This window comes from Chiloscyllium plagiosum, chromosome 20, assembly GCF_004010195.1.
Source record: "Chiloscyllium plagiosum isolate BGI_BamShark_2017 chromosome 20, ASM401019v2, whole genome shotgun sequence".
Taxonomy (NCBI): Eukaryota; Metazoa; Chordata; class Chondrichthyes; order Orectolobiformes; family Hemiscylliidae; genus Chiloscyllium; species Chiloscyllium plagiosum.
The window spans coordinates 59,656,045-59,666,316 of NC_057729.1; the positions used below are offsets into that span (position 1 = coordinate 59,656,045).

The 10,272-nt window shown below is 45.2% G+C and overlaps 1 protein-coding gene across 19 annotated transcripts in view; it reads right to left on the minus strand.

Moving 5' to 3' along the window:
- The window catches only part of ralgapb (Ral GTPase activating protein non-catalytic subunit beta), a 141,450-nt gene extending 135,825 nt beyond the window's left edge, over positions 1-5,625 (minus strand). For 9 of the 19 annotated variants that reach the window (XM_043710953.1, XM_043710952.1, XM_043710950.1 and 6 more), the window contains exon 1: positions 5,507-5,625. The gene's annotated coding sequence lies outside the window, so the exon portion shown is untranslated. The remainder of the gene's footprint in view (positions 1-5,506) is intronic. The other 10 variants (XM_043710951.1, XM_043710961.1, XM_043710960.1 and 7 more) reach the window with 3 other exon arrangements.
- Positions 5,626-10,272: the final 4,647 nt, after the last annotated feature.

Genomic DNA, 10,272 nt, shown 5'->3' on the forward strand with positions numbered 1-10,272 from the left:
GGCAGATGGAGTTTAATTCAGATATATGTGAGGTGCTGCATTTTGAGAAAGCAAATCTTAGCAGGATTTATACACTTAATGGTAAGGTCCTAGGGAGTGTTGCTGAACAAAGACCTTGGAGTGCAGGTTCATAGCTCCTTGAAAGTGGAGTCGCAGGTAGATAGGATAGCGAAGATGTTTGGTATGCTTTCCTTTATTGGTCAGAGTATTGAGTACAGGAGTTGGGAGGCCATGTTGCGGCTGTACAGGACATTGGTGAGGCCACTGTTGAAATATTGCATGCAATTCTGGTCTCCTTCCAGGTGTTGTGAAACTTGAAAGGGTTCAGAAAAGATTTACAAGGATGTTGCCAGGGTTGAAGGATTTGAGCTATAGGGAGAGGCTGAACAGGCTGGGGTTGTTTTCCCTGCAGTGTTGGAGGCTGAGGGGTGATGTTATAGAGGTTTACAAAATTGAGGGGCATGGATAGGATAAATAGACAAAGTCTTTTCCCTGGGATCAGGGAGTCCAGAACTAGAGGATAGGTTTAGGGTAAGCGGGGAAAGATATAAAAGAGACCTAAGGGGCAACCTTTTCACTCAGAGGGTGGTACGTGTATGGAATGAGCTGCCAGAGTAAGTGGTGGAGGCTGGTACAACTGCAACATTTAAGAGGCATTTGGATGGGTGTATGAATAGGAAGGGTTTGGAGGGATATGGGCCGGGTGCTGGCAGGTGGGACTAGATTGGGTTGGGATATCTGGTCAGCATGGACAGGTTGGACCAAAGGGTCTGTTTCCATGCTGTATATCTCTATGACCTTTAACTGCTCACTAAAGTGGCCTGGCAAGGCACTCAAAATGGTATACAGCAATGTCACATCACGAGAATTAACTTTAAAAATTATTAATCTCTTCAATATCAACATTGGATCCAATAATATACAACTCAATGTTCTCTAATTCTGAGCAACCCAAAATCTATGATTTCACTATTATGGTTTCATAGTTCAATATACATTGCATGAAATTTTCATTTATCATAACACTTTATAAAACTTGAGGTGATATAGTATCTTTTATATACTGCAGTATCATAGTGTTTCATAGGAACAGGAGGCCATTCAGCCCCTCAAACATTTTCCACCATTCAACAAGATCATGGCTGATCTGTAGCCCAACTCCACATTCCTGCCCTTGGCCTACATCCCTTAATACCTTTGCTTACCAATATGCATCTATCTCAGATTTAAAATTAACAACTAGTCCTGTATCAACTGCCATTTGTTAAAGACATCTACTGACCTTTGGGTGTAAAAGTGCATACGAGCAACTCTCCTGAAGTGCCTAGCCCTAATTCTCAGAGTATGCCCCCGAGTTATAGAATCCCCAAGCAGTGAAGACAGTTTATCTTTAACTACTGTCTTTTCCTGTTAAAAGCTTGAAGGCTTGACCAGGTCACTCCTTAACCATATACATTTTGTAGAAAACATTCCTAACTTGTGTAATCCCCCCTCATAACTTAACCCAAGGTCTAGGTATTATTTTTATAAACCTACATTATACTCCCCCTCCAAGGCTAATTTATCCCTAACAGTTCATTAAGCTAGTAAGATTAAATCTTGTTCTGTAGGCAAACATGGCAGTAAACGTTCACAACTCACATTTATATCTTGCTGTTTATCAAATCAAATGTCCCACAATGCATTGCGGGAGTATTATCAGACAAAACCTTGAAGGCTTTGAAATGATTTCTAAGTTTTCTAAGAAAGGGGCAGAAAGGCAGGACAGTTTAGGGAGGGATAAAGGCACAGCTGCTAAAGGCATAATGGCAACATTAAAAGTAAAATAAAGTCACCATAATCCTCCCAGACCATAGGGCTGCTCTCTCATTAGAAAGCAACAACTGGTAGTGGTTTAACCTGAGGGTCACCATGCCTGAGGCAAGGGAAAGAGGTTGAAAAGGACAGCCCTTCAAGATAACCTCAGTCAGTGCAGGAATTGAACCTATGTTATTGGCATTATTCTGCGTTGCAAACCAGCCACCCAGCCGACTAAGCTAATCAACCCCAATGGCAAGTGATCAATTATGAAAGAGCAGAAAGACTTCACAAGGTCCTCAAACAGAGACAAATGACTGATAGTTTTAGTGATAACGATTGGCGGGGGATTGGTTTAGAACAGTGGAATGGAGGTAGTGCAGCAGAGGGTGTCTGGATGACAGAGGGAGGAAAAGCACCTTGTTCAAAATAGGCAGACATCTGGGACACTAACTAGTGGAATATCTCCTTGTCCAAGCAGATGCAATGAAGGCAGAGGAATTGGGAGAACGGGATGGAGTTCTTACAGTATACCAGGTGGGATGTGGTGTAGTCCAGGTAGTTATGTGAGTCTGTAGGTTTGTAGTAAACCGGAGATGTAAATGGTGAGGTCAAGAAAGGGGAGGGAGGTGTTAGAGATGGACCAAGTGAATTTGAGGGCAGGGTGGAAATTGTGGATGAAGTTGATGAACTGCTCCAGTTCAGCCTGGGTCCAGGACGCTGCACTGATACAGTCACCAATGCAATGGCAGAAGAGGTAGGGCACAGTGCCTGTGTAGGTACTGAAACGGGACTGTTCGATATAGCCAAGAAACGGGCAAGTGTGACTGGAGCCCATCCGGGTGCCCATGGCCACACCCTTGATTAGGAGGAAATGGGAGGAGTTAAAGGAAAAGTTATTGAGGCAGAGGACTAGTTCGGCGAGATGGAAGAGGGGGACTGGATGGAGAGAAAGAAGCGGAGGGCCTGGAGGCCATCCTTGTGGGATACGAATGTGTATAAGGACTGCATGTTCACAGTGAAGATAAAGCGTTGGGGTCAGGGGAACTGGAAGTTGCTGAAGAGATGGAGGGTGTGGTTGGTATCGCGGATGTCGGTGGGAAGTGTCTGTACTAAGGGGGAAGAGGATGGAGTCGAGGTAGGGCAAAAGGAGGTCAGTGAGGCAGAAGCATTCCGAAGCATTAGGTTGGGCTGGGTAGTTGGGCTGGTGAATCTTTGCCCCACCTAGTGTAGCTTTGTTCCCCACCACAAACTGTCTGGCCAAAGACTTCCCCACAATAAATTTGCCCCTCCCCAGATTTTTTGCCCCACAACTTTGGCTCCCCTAGGCAAATTGTATTATGCCACATTTCACCCCTGCCCATACCATCTTACCCCTGTTGCAGTGCTCTAAACACCCCCTTCGCAACACAACAAAAGGACCCTTTGTCCTCACCTACCACCCCACCAGTCTTCATATCCAATGCATCATCCTTAAACACTTCTGCCAACTCCAATCAGACCCCACCACCAAGAACATCTTCCCCTCCCCACCCCTCTCTGCCTTCCACAATGACCGCTCCTTTCAACAGTCCTTGGTTCACGCCATTTTCCTCACCAACACCCCCGAACCCCCAGGTACCTTCCCCTGCAACTGGAAATGATGCAAAACCTGCCAGTTCACCACTCCCCTCACCTCCCCTCCATCCAGGGTCCCAAACAGTCCTTCCAGGTGAGACAGATGTTCACCACCCTCTCCTCCAACCTAGTTTACTGTATCCGGAGCTCCCAATATGGTTTTCTCTACATCGGGGAGACCGAATGTAAACTTAGGGAACGGTTCACTGAGGATCACAGCCAGGCCCGCAGGGGCTGACCCCCCAGACCTCCGAGTCACCGCCCATTTCAATTCCTCCTCTCACTCCCTTTCCGACATGACCATCCTTGGTCTCCTCCATGCCACAACAAACCACAGCTCCCTTTGGAGGAACAAAACCTCATCTTCCACCTGGGCAGCCTCCAGCCGGAGAACTCAACATTGAGTTTCTCCAATTTCAAATAACCTCCCTCCCTATACCTGAACTCCCTTCCCAGCCCGTCCTTATCTCTTCCACTGCTCCTTGCCACAATTGGATGAATTCCTCCCATTGACCAACCAGGTCGTATTCTCTACCTGTTTTCACCTGTCCCCACTTCACCACCCTGCCATCACCACCCCGTTTATGTGCAACTCCCCCACACCCATCCCCAGTCCTGAAGAAGGGTTACACCTGAAACATACACTTCTCCACCTCCTGATGCTGCCTGGCTTGCTGTGTTCTACAAGCCTCCGGCCTGTTTATTTTAGATTCCAGCATCTGCAGTTTTTTGTCCCAAACCCTTTATCTTATGGCCACCCACAGTACTGTGCTGGAGGAAATTTCAGGATTTTGACATAAATCCAGTCTGAGCTTAATAGCTCACTTGAGATGATGGGACCTGCAACAACGCAACACTTATGAGTAATCTGTAATGCAACTGGTAGCACTCTCACCTCAAAGTTTGAAATTCCTAGCTTCAAGTCTGACTTCAGGACTTGAGCACAAAAAGTGGTTGTCACTCCACTGTAATATTGAGGGGGTGCTACACTGTCAAATGCCTTCAGACGATGCTATAAACTGAGCCCCCATGTGATGTGTCAGGCATACATGGAATTATTTCAAAGAGCAGTTATGCCCAATTACCTGACGAATAATTATTATTCCTTAGACAATCATCTTGCAATGTTGGTTACTTCTTACAGTACAACACTGACTACACTTAAAGCATTAGATTGATTGCAAAATGCTTGAAATGTCAGGTGAATGTCAACACATAAATGCAAATCCTCAAGTCAACCTTCTGAATGAGATGCATGCTACTCTGAACCAAGGTACTACTAAAATACACACACGATGTAGGAACTCAGCAGTGGACATCAACTACTGTAACAAATGAAGGGAAAATTCTTAAACTCATGGCTGTTTACATAAACAAGGCTACAGATCATCCACCAAACAACAAACACACTCAATCCCCAAGTTACAACACAGAGCCAACGAGAGTATCCGTGAAAACAATAAATTACTCCAGACTTAAATCTGTATTATTTTTAAAATCAAAACTTAAGGGAAACATCTTTCTGGAAAAACTAACAATTTACATCGTGTTTAATTATAATGAACATACATACCGACCAGGTACATAGTTTCAGTTTTTACTCAATCTTGTCATACATTATCAGTAAACAACATCAAGGCGGAAAAATTAGTCCCAGCCCTGAAGCCAACCCGATGTCTACTTTTATTTTGGTCAACTATCAAGCTTTACATTCGATCTGTTCCCTCTCAATTTCAGCTCTGATTGAAGTTAAAGTTTTAAATAACCCAAATACAAATAATTCCAACATTACCTCCTTCCAAAAACATTTAAATCGCTTTAAAATCTCCAATCATTGCTTTTCATTAAGGAAGTTTATTAAAGAATTACTGGATCATGTTCATTGCCTTTTATTCCCCGCTTGACACACAGTTCTCCCGATGCTTTATCCCTCAAATGATTGCCCTGCTGAACGGGAGAGGGATTGAGAAGCGGCAGGGTCTGTACTCGAGGCCCAGGCTTTGGCCATATTACAGGCCGCGGCTAGGTAACACCCGGGAGGAGGGAGAAGGGCCGTGAATCGACACCGACTGAGGAAGGAGGCAACTTTTACCTGTGCAGCCGAGGAGAGCCGACATGTCCCGCCGTTCACCAGCCTCTCCAATGCTCCCGTTAACACAGCAAGTCAAACATCACACAGGGGGAGGCAATCGGAGACCTTCCCACCCCGCCTCCACAGAGCCCGACCGAACCCGTCCGGAAACAGCCGAGGTTACACCAAAATCCCGCCGGGAACATCCGAATCACCCGCCGGAAATGGCCGAGTCTGAACAGAGCCTATCCCGGGAACATCCGAATCACCCGCCGGAAATGGCCGAGTCTGGACCAGAGCCTATACCGGGAACATCCGAATCACCCGCCGGAAATGACCGAGTCTGGACCAGAGCCTATACCGGGAACATCCGAATCACCCGCCGGAAATGGCCGAGTCTAAGCGGGAACACCCGAATCGTTCGTCGGAAAAACCCGACCTTCACGGGGAAGGCAGAATTTCGATGAAGATAGTACAACAACAATTTTTGTTTGTCTGTAACGACCAGCTGAGCATATACCCTTTGGGTTTATGGCCTGCTGCAAGGTATGGAGTACACGCGGCCAGGACAGGACTCCAGAGGGAGCTGGAGGTGGTATCAGGCCCTACCTGAGCTGTCAGGTAGATGGGCGCCATTTCAGGGCCAGGAGCTCCCATCTCCTGGTCAATGTCTGTCCCTTGGTCAGCGTCACCAAAAGCAAAAAGTGGGATCACTGCAGACAATTGACGTTGGTTGGGCCAGTATTTATTGCTCATATATTAAAAAAAGGTTCCGGAGAAAGTGCTGGAGAATTTGGTCTGGAAATTTTCATCTTCATTTGAATAATATTATTGGACTTGAAATGTTAGCTGTGTTTCTATGTCCACAAATGCTACATGACATAAGTTTCTTCACTGCTTACTTTAAAAAAAAATATTGCCCCCAAAGAAGGCAAGCTGTTGCAGACAATATGCTGTAGGTAGACCCACAATGCCCTTAGGGAGAGATTTCCAGGTTTCGGATGCAGCAACAGTGAAGGAATGGTGATATATTTCGAAGTCAGGATGGTGAGTGGCTTGGAGGGAACGTGCAAGGGCTTGTATTCCTACATACCGGCTGCTGTTGTTCTTCTAGATGGAAGTGGGTTTGGGTTTGAAAGGTACTGTCTAGGGAGCCTTGGTGAATTTCTGCAGTCCACCTTGTAGATAGTACACACCGTTGCTACTAAATGTCAGTGGTTCAGGGATGATGTGGAGCTGCCAGTGTTGGACTGGGGTGGACAAAGTTAAAAATCACACAACACCAGGTTATAGTCCAACTGGTTTATTTGGAAGTATTAGCTTTCAGAGCACTGCTCCTTCATGAGGTAATTACTGGTGGAGAGAGTGAGTGCTTTATATCCTGTGGTCAACCTGCTCAGTCCTATCCCTGCCTGCTGTCTCCTGCCCCAAAAATTGTGTTTTCCCTTGTTTAGGATTCAGTTAGCTCATCAAAGAACTTACTAAAAATTAGTCAAACACAATATACCTGCAAAAATCCGTTCTAGCATTCATTTATTAACCCAAGCTTTTCCAGATGTCCATTAATTATGCCCTGAATTATTGCCTGAAAGTTTTAACATTAGACTGAGTTGGTCTGTAGTTACCAGAATCATCATTCTCCTATTTGTCTACACAGGTGTATAATATTTCTAATCATACAGTCCTCCATATCCAAGGAGGATTGGAACATCAGTCCTGTTCACTTCAGTAACTGAGGGTGAAACCTGTGCTGAAGCGGTCACACTGTTACTTGATACTTGATTTCTTAAACTATTTTTTTCCATCCAATATTGAGTCATAGAGTCATGTCTCCTCATTTGCTGCTGCAATAGGCAGTAAGACAGCTTTTCAACCTGTAAAGAAATCAAGGATTATGAAGAAAAGGCCAGAAAGGAGAGTTGAGGATTAATGGAAAGCCATAATCTCGTTGAGAGGCAGAACAGATTTGCTGGGCTGAATGTTCCTACTTACATTCCTGTGTCCAATGGTCTTATCCTTTTCACAGCTGGCAGAGATTTTCCTGAACATCCACCCACCTCATCTACTGTGTCCATTGCTTTCAATGTAGTCTCCTCTACATCAAGGAGACAGAACGTCAACTCACAGAGTGTTTCAGGAAACCCCTCTGGAACACACGCACCCAACAATCCCATCACCCTGTGGCCAACCACTTCAACTCCCCCTCCCATTCCTCCAAGGACATGCAAGTCCTAGGGGTCCTTCAGTGCCAAACCCAAGCCACTCAATGACTGGAGGAAGAATGCCTCATCTTCCACCTTGGGACCCTTCAAACACATAGCTTCAACGTCGACTTCACTAGTTTCCAAATCTCCCCTCCCCCCCCCAGCCCCACTCCCACCCTCCTATTTATCTCTCAGTGTCCCCCCACATTCCTGATGAAGGGCATATGCCCAAAACATCGAGTCTCCTGCTCCTCGGATGCTGCGTGACCTGCTGTTTTTTTTCCATCACCACACTTCTCAACTCTTATCCTGTAGTGAAGACAGATGTAAAATATTAATGTAATTTTCCAGTCATAACGTCCATCTCCACAACAAAGATCTCCCATCTGCCCCTAAATTGCCCAGCTTTCCTTGAACTAATCTTTTATTTTTTCATTTACTATTACCCAGATTGTTGCCGGGATTTGCGTTATAGGGATAAGCTAGATAGGCTGGAACTTTTTTTCCTGGAGTGTTGGAGGCTAAGGGGTGACTTTATAGTGGTTTATAAAATCATGAGGGGCTTAGATAAGATGAATAGCCATGATCTTTTTCCCAAGATAGGGAAATCCAAAATTAGAGGGCATAGGCTTAAGGTAAGAGGGAAAAGATTTAAAAGGAGCCCCAGTGGCACAGAGGGTGATGCATGTATGGAATGAGTTGCCAGAGAAAGTGGTAGAGGTGGGTACAGTTACAACACTTAAAAGACATTTGGACAGGTCCATGAATAGAAAGGGTTTAGAGGGATAGACACAGGCAAAAGGGACTAGTTCAGTTTAGGAAACCTGGTCAGTTTTGATGAGTTGGATCTGTTTCTGTGCTGTATGACTTTAAGACTCTATGATATTTTGGCTAAGTGTCAACTTCATCAAGTTTCAGAGTGTTTCTCCCCATGATGCCTAGTGAGGTTTTTTGCTGTATCATCCCAAACTCACCTCATTAACTACCTACCATGCCTCAAGGTGCCCTCCTCATGAAAAGCTAGCCTGATTTGACATCTTCCTGTAACTGCAAGAGCTTGGCATTCATCAATTGTCTCAGAATAGATTGGCATCCCTGGCACCAACTCCATCTTTAAACTATGGCTAACTACCTGACCAGGTGTTGGTATTGTGAAGTTACCGCTCACCAGTAATAGCAGCCCCAAGGACACATTGTTCATGGCACATAACTGGCATGGTTGATACTCCCTGGCATGTGCAGATCCATCTTCTTGCCTCTGTTGCTATCTCTAATCATCAGGCCACATGGCTTTTCTGATTGTAGTTACATCTCACCCTCTCTAATTCACAATTACTGTGTTCTCAATGACTAGAGACCAGCATCTTTATATTCAGTGGGGAAACTGTCACAGTTAGGCTAATATTCAGACAATTTCAAAGGTAAGTTTTTACACGCAATCATCAAGAGTGAACACAAAGAAAACTAACAGAGGCTGTAGTTTGTTCTACAGTGCAAATAAAAAGATGTTATCATGACCAATGACACAATTATTTGCTGCACCCAGTTCTTATCTGTTGGAACTGGGTGCCAATTTTCTGGCTTGTATTGCCTGATTCAGTTGAGCTTTGTAATGGACAAGGAGAGCTTCTACCAGTTCAATGTCCTCATCTGTACTTTTGGAAGACTGTTCCTGTTCACCCAGTTCTCAGCACCCAGCATGTTGCCTCGTTACCTGCTTCAATTGTGTAAAACGATGAATAATGCAGCAACCTCTGGGGTATGTTACAGAAATTCCATCCCCCAAGTCCATCACCCCAACTGGTCCAAGCAGCGGTCCTGCATTTTCAGCAGCCCTATTGTCTGCTTCTCACAGCCTTTGTCAAAACATAGGCGACATTGTATTTATGCTCTCCTTCAGATTGTGGGGCGTACAATGGTGTCATCAGCCATGATCGCAGTGGGTAGCCCTTGTTGGGCACCTGGATCTCAAACACAAGAGATACAGAAAAATTTTCCAGAATGAAGGCACTTGGCAAGGTAGCAAGCACGTGCTCCCGAAAGTGTTACCATTGATCACTGATCACCTAAACGTTAATGGAACAGAAGTCTGCCCTACAAATGTTGCATAATTTCCCTCTGAATGCAATGTGTATGTACAGTCAATGGCACTCTGCACCTGTGGCAAGCTAGCTATATTTCCAAGTCCTATCACCTTGGCTACTGCACTGACCTCACCATGGGAAAACAAAATGAACTGGTGTGATGCTGCAGAGATGGCATCAATCATTGTCCTGATACATTTGTCGGTAGACAACTGAGAGACTTTGCACGGTTACCTGTCACTCCCTGGAAAGCCAGTCACATTAAAGTTCAAAGCAGCAGACACCTTCGCAGACACTAGGAGAGGATAGCTCCCCATGCTGACATAGTAACAGAAAGTAGGAGCACGAAGAGGCCGTTCAGCCGTTCAAGTATGCTCTGCCACTCGGTATCATCATGGCTGATCATCCAACTCAGTCCCCCATTCCCGTTTTTTGCCCATACGCTTTGATCCCTTCAGCATTAAGAATTATTTCCCATTCAATGTTTTTGCCTCAATTG